Source organism: Phoxinus phoxinus (assembly GCF_949152265.1).
Source record: "Phoxinus phoxinus genome assembly, chromosome: 5".
Lineage (NCBI taxonomy): Eukaryota > Metazoa > Chordata > Actinopteri > Cypriniformes > Leuciscidae > Phoxinus > Phoxinus phoxinus.
Genome location: NC_136880.1, coordinates 9,666,732 through 9,679,415, shown reverse-complemented (window position 1 = coordinate 9,679,415; position 12,684 = coordinate 9,666,732). Strand labels below are relative to the sequence as shown.

Here is a 12,684-nt window from a genome sequence, read left to right as displayed (position 1 = left end):
CAGAGAGTAAATAATAGTGTACAAATATATAGCTGAATTACTTATTTCCTAAATAATAAAATCTTCAACATTCCCTCCTCTGGGGCTTATCTAAGCCCCACTTTTAGTATCCTTTTCCAGAGTGTAGTTTCAAAATCCAGCCCCCTCACTTATGCTACCTAGTGACTAAATCAAGTCACCCAGTCTCTTTTCCAATGACTAGATTATGCGCACCACACTCGGGAGGAGCATTCGAGCCAAACATCTCTCTCCATACATTTTTCTTTCTTTCATTCAATGGAGAAAGTAAAAGACTTCGAATTCTCCCTAATAAAACAAAAAACATTGTTATAAGTGTGTGGATAAAATTGGTTCAGCATTGCCTGTTATTGTCACAGTAGAGTATGTCAAACATAAAAATCCCTTATACATTTCAAAGTATTCTTGCGGTGTAGATATCCTCTTCAACCCAGACTCCCAGGGTCTGGCTCATCAATCATCTTCTTCATCTTTATTTGAGGTACTTGAATCAACATCTAATGTTTGTACATTTTAATTTGGTTTATAAGCCCAATCTTAATAATATTGGTTGCCCTTTAAAATTAATTTTCATTATCTTGATATTTCAGCATTTCCATTTGTTTAACAGTGATTTTACCAACTAATGATCTTACTATGGGAAGTACACAACAGAATAATAACCACCTTTCAATATTGCAACTTCAGAAAACATTCCTAATTTAGCAAACCATGTTCATACTTCTCCAAACTTCAAATCAAGTTTTTCTTAACTTTTTGCTCTTAAACATTTTTTTTACTTAATCCTGTATTCGCTAAATGTTCCTCCCTGCGCAGTATTATTTGGTAAACGTGCAACACTTATCTTCAAACATAAGTCCTTCTACTTTTCTCATGTAATTGTTTTCCTCCTGATACAGACAAAGCATTACAGTAAATCTCGGCTGATTTATAATAAATAATTTATTCATTCTGCGTTTTTATTTTTCGTGATCCATATGAATTTTGATTTAAAATAGGGCTGGGTTAAATACCTATTTTTCTCATTTTCAATTGCTTCTTTTTATGAAGGAATATAAATTCTTAAATTGGAAGAATCCATCTTTTAGTCAATCATTTTTAGTTGAGAACATTTTAGTGCACCTTATATCCTTTAAATCGCTTTGTGCTTTGTTATAAAGTTTCATATTTTAAATTCTGTCTTTTACTACCAAATTCAACAATAAATACCTATTTAGACATTTTTAATCTTGCGTTATAGCTCCTCATTGGAGCTCCTCAGTTCAAGCGGTTCTTAACTGAATACCTTTTCTTCCTTTCTACTGATTTCTAAATAAACTATCATGAATAAACTAGTTATGTCCCATGTAATCACTCAAACTAAGAAAGCTTTAGAGCAATGTTACATTTACCTCATAAAAGTCATTCAATAAACTCATTAGACAATTAGAACAAATAACTCTAGAAAATAACTTTTCTACTACCTTACATATTGATTATATGTAGGCCTACATTTCTTTTTTTTTTCTGTAAATCTAAATCCATAATTTTTATATCAACCATTTAAAACATAAAGCATTATAACTTAATTATTATTAAAACTTCCTTGTGTGCAATTTAAGTGTTCGTATACAATTAATTTTAATCTTCAATATTCTTGGAATAACTTGCTAACCCATTATCTGAATTTATTTCTGATAGCATTTCAAATCTAAGGAATACTTCTCTGTTAGAAATCTCATTTCTGCATCTGCCCTTCCTCTGCCAATATCATTGCCTTTACCCGTCTATATCATGTCCACATAATCCATTATCAAGCGTTTTAATAGTCCTTCTCGCCTATTTGTGTCGCTGTTCCTTTCTTAACTTTGTTTTTTGGCACAAATTTCACAAATTTCACATTCGTAATCTCTCTTTACAAATTTCACATTCTTAATCTCTTCTTTTCCTTAATCTCTCCTAATTCCCCCCTTGCGTACTGGTCAAAACCAGGCGCATCTGGATTGAAAATATTCAAAAGTGATGTTGGTGTAACAATCTATCCTTCATGTGAATGTCAAATATCTTTTTGACCCTCCTCTGGTACCATAAATTGTTCTTAAGAGCCTGTTTGTTATTGAATTCGAATAACTTCCAATTGAATTTGTCATTCTATTAGCACTACTTAATATTTTATTTAGTCAATAGCATATTAAATCATAACATAATCTTATGAATTAAAGTTGAAATCGAATATTTGTTAATAGCCCGTCTTAATACTTGTTTTAATTTCAACTGTAGCCTTAAACTAATTAGGTATACCCCTGTATTGACAAGTTGCATCTGAGTACCCTTTTGGATCTTTTTTTAAAATGTCTTTTAGTTCTTTTTTTTTCCTTTATGAATTGTCTTAATTCCCATTATTCTATGTAAATTTCTTGAATTAGTCGTTAACATTCATTCTATCATCATACCATATTTTCTCTCTTCAATCATTTTTTTCTGGTGGGGTTATTATTAGGTTGCTACTAAATATTCAAGGGCTTTAACATTAATTTTTTTTTTTTTGAAAAGTTTGGTTGATGTTGAGTATTGTTTGAACTTGTACTCATCTCTTTCACTCTGTTGCTTCTCTTCTTTGCACAACTCCTTGTGAATCTCCCACTTTCTGCAACTTTTCATTCCTGTGAATTTGGTCAAGTTTGTCTCCTTTTTCCATTCATGTTGATCTTTTTGAGTTGCTGCAATGGGTTGTTTCCTCTCATTTGCAAGGGAAGATCATTGATCCCTCACTTTCTGTTGTGGAGGGGGTTGAGGCTTGTTGGTGTATTTTAAGTTGAGACATGGACTCAAATGTCACTTTGATCAATGCACAAGCCTCTTTTGAGCCTCTTCTGAGATTACAATGCGAAGTCACTGGTTCTTTGTTAGAACCATCCCAGTCCCAGAAACCTTCCTGGAAGTGAGCTTACTGTCATCTGTGAATGAAATCTTAATTATTTCTGTTAGTGACAACAACATATATTAAATCATCTGCTCATCTGGCCCATTGTCCTCCTCGGTGTTACCTGTAGAATGGTCATGTGGGCTGAGTGGTTTCCTTTCATTATCAGCAGGGCTTGAACCCATATATTCCCTTTATTTTTCATAAATTTGGCTTTTTATCTTCATATTTGCACCCTCTTTACATTTTTCTCACATTCAATTTCAAATGCACTTTTTACAATTCGTCAATTCAAAACGTATCTCATTGTTTTGAGTCCCACTATCAGCACACTATTCATCTTGGACAACACTCAACCCACTTTGCTACAAGAAAAAAGTTACAAGACATTATTTCATACTTTTGACAAATAATCAGCTCCATCAGAATATGCTGAAAAGAAAGTCAGATGTGTTATGCTTCATCATGATATCACAATATGCTGAAAAGAAAGTCAGATTTGTTATGCTCCATCATGATATTCTGAAAGGAAAGTCAGATGTGTTATACGCTGCGCAAAATGTGGCACTGTTTTTTCCCCTTTTTTTTCTATTGCCACTACAGTTTCAACCAGGAAATTTAATCAAATTCATCCATGGTCATTATTTTATTGGGCAGAATTTGCCCTGTGGGCCCACATTTTAAATTTTAAATACAGCTGTATTGGCAAAATAATTGATTTGCCTCAGTGTCTCTTCAAACTCAATCTCTCACTCCATTCATACTCAGTCACACACATTGGCCATCACACACACTCCTGTGGCTGCTGCAGCAGGTTCTGCTCTAAATGCAGAACTTATAATTTTAGCTGTGGAATGCCACAAGGTCTGATCAGGTCAACACAACTATGTCCAATCACTATTGAGAAGTTTCCATGATCATAAGGTTTCCATTTAACACCGGTTGTACAAAACCTTTTTTCTTTTTATAAACTCGAATATCCTCTATATTTTAGAATAATAGGCCTAGTTGGTCTAATTTTTCTTTCATATTATTTTTGTCTTTGCTCATGAGCTGCTTTTAAGAAGAAATTTGGAGATCTCTGCATAATCTTGGATCCTTGGCCAATTACATTTCCAACTCATTATCCCAGTTTTGACGTTTGTGATTTCATAATTTTGGACTTTTGGAGTAACTTTTCCCTCCAATCTATCTCTAGAATTTACCAAAACAAGATGGAGTGACCAGTATCATTGCTTTGTCAACAATAATAATCAATAATAATCATGCTTTTACAATAATAATCATGCTTTGACATTTTGTCTATCTTTTTCTTTGCCAGAGAATAATTCTATCATGCTTTTAGCCCTATAGTTGTTTAATCTAATAGCCCTCACTATACCAAATCCAGCCTCCGTTCTAATTATTTGGTGAGTTTGAGCACCCACTTCTGTCTGTCAACATATTTTCTTTTTCTTATAGGGCTGGACTTGTACCTACTGAAAAAGCAGAGAGGGTTAGTTTAGCAGAGAATATAAAGAATTGCTCTTAGACCAGTGAATAATTAAAATGAATAAAGTTAATATAATAATTAACCAACTTTGAAGCAGTCTCTAGAGTGATCATTAGTTGCCACACCTGTGGTGCCCGTACAATTGCAGTTCTTCTGTTTTTAGATCATCAGTCTGTTGAAGCTTCTTGGCTGTCACTCTGCATGTGTTGTCAGCCGACGCTGTCACTCAAAGGCCTGGTGTTAGGCTCTGCTGTTTCTCTGCCTCTTCTCAGTTTTGGGCTTTGAAGTTGATCCTGCCTGAGTTTTGCATCTCAGGATTTTCTCTTTGTCCTTAGGAAAAGTCTCAAGTGAAAGTTTCACCTTTTCCAGCATTAAATCAGTCTTTCTCCTTGCTGAGCTTTCCAGAAAGTCAATTTCAGGAGGGGAGCTGAAAGCCCCTCACCCACTTCTGTCTTCTTCTTTCTGCAGTCTCTTTGACCTTTGGCCTCTTGTTGCTTTCATTGAAACTGTCAGTGAAGCCATCTGAAATTTGAACACTCAGAGATCTGCATGAATCAAATTTAACTTTGAAAATACTAGGCCCAATTGTGCCTGAGCTGTCAGCTCTTTATCTAAATTTCACTTTTTAACCATCCTTTTTACTAGTTCTTCTATATAAAAATCTCACTGGTTGACAACAGCAGTTCTTCCATTCTATTTTTAGTAAAGCAAGTTCTTCAATGCAGGAAAAAGCAAGCTATTTCTGTTTTTCAATATCAGCAATAATCTAACTTTGATTATCTAAGTGTCAATTAAATAATTGTCCCTATCATAAGATCAGCTTTCAATCTTTCTTCTATATTTGCATGCTGCGTTCAAATAATCTAGCATGGTGAATAACATTTTTCTCACCCAACATCAAGGCATTCCTCTTATCTTTTCTTTTTAATTATTGAATCAACAATATTTACTAACAATTCTAAGATTCCTAATGTTTATGAAACTTAGTCACCCAATCTTGATCACCTAACACTGCACAACTTATTTTTTCTTAACACAAACTTAATAATTCGCAATGGAATAATTTTCCACTCTGTCTTCAGGGATAATGAGATACAAATTTTAGACGTCTTCAGATATAACATATTAAGCACGTGCAATCTTATTTATATTGATCTATTCATATATATATATATATATTATTAGGCTACATTTATTGATTAAATACTTCTTTTTTTTTCTTTCTTTTTTTCATACTGCAATAATCTGCAGAGTTAATATCTTGAAACAATTGTCTTCCTTTACTTTTTGTTAATACACCATTTATTTCATGTCTCTAAATCTCATTCACACATTCTTTGTCCCTTTTCAAGTGACCAGGGTCAGGGGGTCACTATTTTTACCCACAGGCACAGTCAAGCAAGACACAGGATCCCATAGACACACACACCCACACACCCTATTCTGTACTCTATTCCCTGTCAGATCTGAATTATTCTATAAGCAATACATTAAAAAAAAATCCCTACGCTTCCCACAGTGACACTTTTAACTATCCTATTCTAGCCTACCTGAGCAGTCCCTTGTTAATCCTAACAAGGCGGTAACCATAGGCTAAAACTATCCTATTCTATAAAATTTAGCCTATCCGAGCAGACTCTTGTTAAACCCATAACAAGACGGTAACCATAGGCTAAAACTATCCTATTCTACAAGATCTCCTACCTGAGCAGACCCTTGTTAAACTTAACAAGGCGGTAACCATAGGCTAATCTTCATCTGTGCACATGCTATTTACTGTATCCTTCAAGGCCCACTTACAAGTAAAACACAGATCACTAATAATCCTTATAAATCCTTTGTGTGCATGCTTTTTGCGTAATCATCCATCAAGGCCCTCTTGACACACAAAAACACAGATAAATCAACTGATATCCTTATCAGTAAATACAAATCCTCTGTATGCATGCTCTTGCTTATTATCCATCTAGGCCCTCTTAATAAAGCAAACACAGATTCTTGCGTATACGTACAACAAAACCTTAGCGCCAAATCAGCAACACCAGTGTTCACAAAATCCACACAGGATCATATAAGCACTGGTAAACACTACTGGGAGCTCCCCCGCGCTATTACAAACTACTTGATATCTACAAGGCCTTCTTATTAGAAATCAAACTGCATGCAATCATTTCTGGAATCAAAGACCCCTTTTTCAATTTTGTTTTAGTTCTTTTAAATTTGAAGAAGCTTTTCTTACCACTTCCGGGCAGCTGGTGACCAACACATACTTTACACAAAAGCAAAAATGCTCACCTCAAAGTACAGTGGCCACTGTTGTTTGTGCCGGTCATCAGAGATGCCCTTCGTGGTTTCTTCAGCTCCTAACAAGTCCCGCTGGGGTGCCATTTGTTGTGGTTTCAATCTTTTTATGAAATCACTTCTCAGAGATCTTTGATGCCAGAAATATTGTAGACTTTATTTAACAAAACAAAGCCGAGCAACCTCCCTGCGGGAGGTCCTGCAGGAGAAGACTCCCCGCAGGAGAAGACTCCGGAACATCGGTTAGCTTTTCACATATATGCATACAGTGCCTCCAAAAATGGTCATACATCCTATAGATAGGGTCTTGCACCATGTGACAAACTTAAATAGAATCATCTGCTGCATCAGCATTCTGACCATTCTGTAAGCCCCCCAAAAGTCAAACCAAAGACACACAGAGAGGAAATAATAGTGTACAAATATATAGCTGAATTACTTATTTCCTAAATAATAAAATCTTCAACAACGGTAGCCGCCAGTGATGCGCGGGTCAATGTATAAACAACCCACACTCGACCGACGTTTTCAACTAACCCGCCCGCAACTCGGACCGCAAAAAAAAAAATTGTACCCGACCCGCGTTTTTTAAAAGTAGTAAATGCTCATCTTAGCGTCATTGGGCCATAGGGGTGCGGGGGTGTGTGGCTTTTGTCTTTATTTCGTTTCAATTTCTTAACAATTAAGATGCTGCATGTGTTTATCCAGTCTAATCGAAGTGTGCGTCTCCCCGACTTTCCCAACAAAAATCCTGCCCCCTCTCAGCAAATACATAAAACTGACATTACTGAGCTATATGTGTATAAAAAATAGCTCAGTAATGAAAAGGACAACTGTCTCCATTATATGGAGATACTTCGGTTTTAAGGCGTCGGACGAACAGCAGACAGATGTCTACTGCCATGAATGCCGAAAGTTGGTGCCAACCAAAGCTTCTATCACCACAAACTTTTCCACCATTTACAGACAAGGCACAAAAGGTTTTATTTTTGAATGAAAAGAAGGCAATATGTATTGTTTCTTTTATTTTACAGTTAAATTATTCTTATTTATTTAATCAGGGATTTTTTTTATCTTAAATGTCACAGAAGCACTTTGTTCCTATGCACTTTTTGTATCCACTGCAAGGTTTCCCGCAGCACTTTGGAACTAAGGCGGCCGCCTAAGCAACACATGCATGCCGCTTAACTACGTCGTCAAAAAAATTATATGAGTGATATCCGCTGTGTTACTCTGTCCTGTTCTGCCCAAACCCAATATTTCCCGCCGCTATTCTCGGGCCGGACCCGTGATCTAGAGACGTGCGGCGCGGTACTAGATTTGATGGCCGAGTGCGAGCACGGGCGGTAATGCACTCACTCTGTGTGTGCGGGCTGCGGGAGAATAAAACGATTCAATAGAAATATCTATGAATAAAACATATAAAAACTAATACATTGTTATTCATCTGTTGCAGTAAATCAACAAGAACAACTAAAACAAAATAGAAACGATTTACAGGCCAGAGTTTCTATTTGTAACATGTTTGCAGCGTTGAGCGATGTAGCCAATCACAGACACACACTGTAAACTCGAATAAGTAAGCACAACTTAAAAAAAGTGAGGCAATCAGTTGCCACAATTTTTTTAAGTTCATAAACTCAAACATTTGAGTACATCATCACTTATATTTTTGGAGTTTATTTTAAATATAATTTTAAATTATAATTAACTTAAATTTACTGATTAAGCAAACTCAAACATTTTCAGTTTCTGCTACTCAGAATATTTATTCATCTTTCTCATTGCAATAATTCAAGAGAACTTAACAATTCTGAGTTTTCATGCTTGAAATGATTATGTTTCATGAACATAACATTTATTAGTTTTTCCAATCAATCTTCTGATTACCCATAACTCAAAAACATAGACTTGTTACAACTCAAAATCATTTACCTCCAAACATAAAATATGTGTGGCAACCGATTGCCTTAAAAATAATAAGTACACTTGACTTAAAAGTCAAATAAATTTTTTTTCAAAAATTTATTACAGATCAAACATCAAATTAAAAGTGAAAATATATATATATTTTTCTATTCAGATGTTTAGTAGAAACTTTCCTTGGCCAGTCTTTTAGCAAAAAAATATATGAAATAAAAAATAAATAAATACATAAACAAATATCAATTAACAAGTCTACTTCTGGCCATGTTGTTTATACTTTAAGATGAACTAGTAGAAAATATTCAAACTCTGAAAAGCTAAAATTACATTAAGAAAATATATTTGTCACAAATAGCTTATAAACTGGTAATAGAACATTACCAGGGGGGCATCAGCAAGTCTTGGGTGGTGACCAAAAATTTGAGTTTAGAAATATTTGCCCACACCTGTGCCTTTTAGCACAAAATGAAACCTAATTAATAATAGTTGTGAAGGTAAACGCATTAATTTATTTAGAGAAGAAGAAAAGAGGAAACTTGTATGCCGAACTGATTACAGAGGTACGGAAAGCCATGAAGAGCGTCGTCATCCAGATGACGTCATCCGTTTGGAAAAGCCGAACTCAACTCGTGATGAATCTCTATCAGGTGCGCTTGCAATTAAGAGCACATTAAACACCGAACACGGGCAGAAACAATCGTCAGTGAGAGCGCTTGTCCTGCGGTTTTATCCAGCTTATCTCCCTTTGAGGAAAGAACTTTGACTAGAAAAAGCTGAGGTATGAGTGAATGAGTACAACAGGAATTGGATGCACATCAGTGATTAATCAACCCGAGACGCTGCTGGTAGGATGACTGTTTGAAGCTCAATTAACTTATATTCAGATAAATGCCATCTTGTGTTATTTATAATGTTTACATGTTTTAAGACATTTTTTATTTGAGTATGATAAGGCTGTATTAGGGTACATACGATTCATATATGAATTTAAAAGTCTGTTGGAAATGAGTATATTGTGATAATGCATAGTGTGTCAAATGTTTGATTGTAATTAGGAATTGTATCCTTCTTTTTTCTTCTTTAAAGGTTATCAACCTAATCTGAACTTTTCTACTAAAGGAATGACTGTGTCAAGACTAATCTAATTGCAAACAAAGTTCAACCGTTCCATTCTATTGTGAAATGAATGAAATCAACATACTGCAAATCAAGATTGTAACAACTTTTATTGAAGAGAAAGTAAAAGCCATTTTTGAGATGATTCCTGTGTCTGTGGTTGACTAAGCCCTTTTTCAAGTTAAAGGCAGAACTGATGTGAGAAATCCAAGAAGTAACTTGACAATAGTAATAATATAATAATATCAGTAGTAATAAAAAATAATTGCACATTCCATCTGGTTGTAAACTTGCAGTGCACAAACAAGCTTGTAAATTCTTCACAACTAAAACTGCTAAAAGTTCAAAACTGTACATTAACATGTAAAGGCAGTGTGTAGCCTTCGTTTGGTTCAAATCTAGCAACATCAGGGTGCACTGTAGAGTTTTAGAAAAGTAATTCAAACTCGAAAAGCAAAATAACTAGTTTAATAAGACAATTAAAACTATTTGATCCATTTCCATAACTGAATAAACATCTCATCCTCAGAAGAAAATAAAGTCCCAGACTGTTTTCAACTAGAAAGGAAGCAGCCTGAAACTTTGAGGACAGTTGTTTATTTATTGTGGTGTTAAATGGTGTCAATGAAGATCTTTCTTTTCTGATAAAAAAAATATTTCCCAAAACTATATAGTACACCTTTGAAAAACAAAATGCCATAGTGTATAAACACTTAGTGTATTCAACCTTGCATTTCAGTTTAAACAACAATAAAAGTTACATTTACAAGTACAAAAACAGTGTACACTTTGTGCCATTTGGCTGAAAATCAGCTGAGTAGAGCAGCAACATTAACATCAACAGTTGAACAGTAGTCATCATGGACCTGACATGACAGTCTCATTGTGGACTATGCTCTAACAGAGTGAGCCATCAGAACCCACCACTCCTTTTTGGATCTTGAGTTACACATACAACATCAGGTCATTTTTAAGAGTCTGCAGCTTGGGTGACAGTTTAGAGTCATCAAGACCAAGTAAGATTTTCTGTGTCAACTCAAAAGTGTTTGTCAGTCCCTTGGGATAGCTCAGATGTAGTGCATAGATAAGGCCGAACATTACCAGGAAGGCATCAGCAAGCCTGGGGAGATTGACAACCACATCACCCTCTAGGACGACAGAGACTCTCACTTGGGTGGTAGTGAACTGGGCTTGTGGCATCATCACTGACGGTTGTAAGGAGGACCACTGATGCATCCCCCAGGTCTGGCTCATCCATATCATCCTTAAAAAAATGAAAGGGAGATCACATACTAATCACATTCAATGAAACTATGGCTGTGACAATTTTGATTACAGTTGGATGTCATATATAACAATAAATACACAAGTCTGAAAGACTCCTGTTCATTCTGCTGCATTGTGCTCTCGTTGCTGAGAAAGTAAGATGACTTTTATATGTTCCACTGTTAGGCTAATGACTGCTACTTTATTTTCTTTGCAGTTGATTTTTTTTTGATGCCGTAATGGGCTCAAAATGACACTTCACACTTATAAACATCTTGCCAGAGGTTTGTAGTTGAAACACTGGTACAAATACAGAAATTCTAGTGTGTTGGAAATGAAAATACTTTCATTTTTTACAGTACAATAGGCCTAATATCTCTTAAATGGGACTTACCACACATGTTCTGAAAAATCCAGAGACTTCCTCACGTAGATACAAAGGAAGGCCATGTAGAACAGTGGTACGCCTTGTGTGGACATCATGTAATTCCTAGAAGATTAAAATAGTGTTGTGACAAGTTTACTAATCAAACCAATGCCAAACAGTCTCAACTAATTATTAATTCATTACCAATATCTGCACATAAATCCACTAATAACCTGCTGACTGGTGCAACGTAGAATAGCTTATTTGAAGCATTAAACTCCCAATATTATACTAAGACTACCTGTGAAATGTATAATCACCTGTGTATCATGGACTTTGAAAATGTCTGCCAAAGCATCTGCAGTCTTTCCAGTTTTGGAAGCTTTCTGTCTAAATAAGGCCATCAAACGAGGAGTATGGCGATCAAGCTCGGCATAGAAAGTGTTAGGTAGGTTCTTGTTAGTTATCCGTTGGAACTCTGCATATACCTGCATTGAGGAAAGGACAGTAACAGCAATTATTTATTTTATGATGAATGACATTTGGCAACATTACACACAAAGTGACATACAGTAACAAAGAAAAAAATAGAAAAAAAGAACCTAAAAAATGATTTTATTACATATATTTACCAAAGATAAAAACAGATTATAGAGTTGACCCATATTAACTCAGACTGCATATGAAGAGCAGGCCTGAGGTCCATTAGCTCTTTCACCGGTGGGCAGGACATCACAATAGTCTGGTCGTCACAAGGCAAACGTGTTCTGCATCATCTTACCAATAAGGGGTAGGTTTTTCTCAGTCTTCTTTACTTCGTCAACAATAGCCTGCCTCATAAGGTCAAGACTTGAGGGATCCTCTCCTTTAGGAAAGTTAGGCAGAAAGTTGACCTCTGCACGCTTAGGCCTTTTGATGTTGGAGTGTGAAGCTTCATTCTCAGGGTTTTTTCGGCTTCTTTTCCCAGCATTTACAGCAACTTCCTGACATCCAGCCCTTCTCATCTTGGTCCTGTAATTTCCCATTTTAAACTTGATGCTGTTCTTCCAGCCGTTCCATCCATTGTCAGATCCTGCTTCTTTTAAACATTGGTGTTTCCTCACAAGAGCTTCAGCCACCATTGCTATCTCTTTATCACTGGGGTAAGCCTTAAAACCATATATGGTAGATGCCAATTTGTCTAAAATATTGTGCTTTTGGTCCCTTGACAACTGAAGAGGTGTTTCATTCTTTTCAAATTCAGCATTCCCATCTCTAAGTGTCAGCTCAACATCCAATGCAAATGTGGGAATTTGA

The 12,684-nt window shown here is 35.6% G+C and overlaps 1 long non-coding RNA gene across 1 annotated transcript; it reads right to left on the bottom strand.

The window, feature by feature from the left end:
- Nucleotides 1-10,611: 10,611 nt before the first annotated feature.
- Nucleotides 10,612-11,928, bottom strand: LOC306998554. Its single transcript, XR_013797585.1, has 3 exons — nt 11,709-11,928; nt 11,416-11,511; nt 10,612-11,019 (listed from the first exon to the last, which is right to left on the bottom strand). It is a non-coding gene; the product is annotated as an uncharacterized lncRNA (long non-coding RNA).
- Nucleotides 11,929-12,684: the final 756 nt, after the last annotated feature.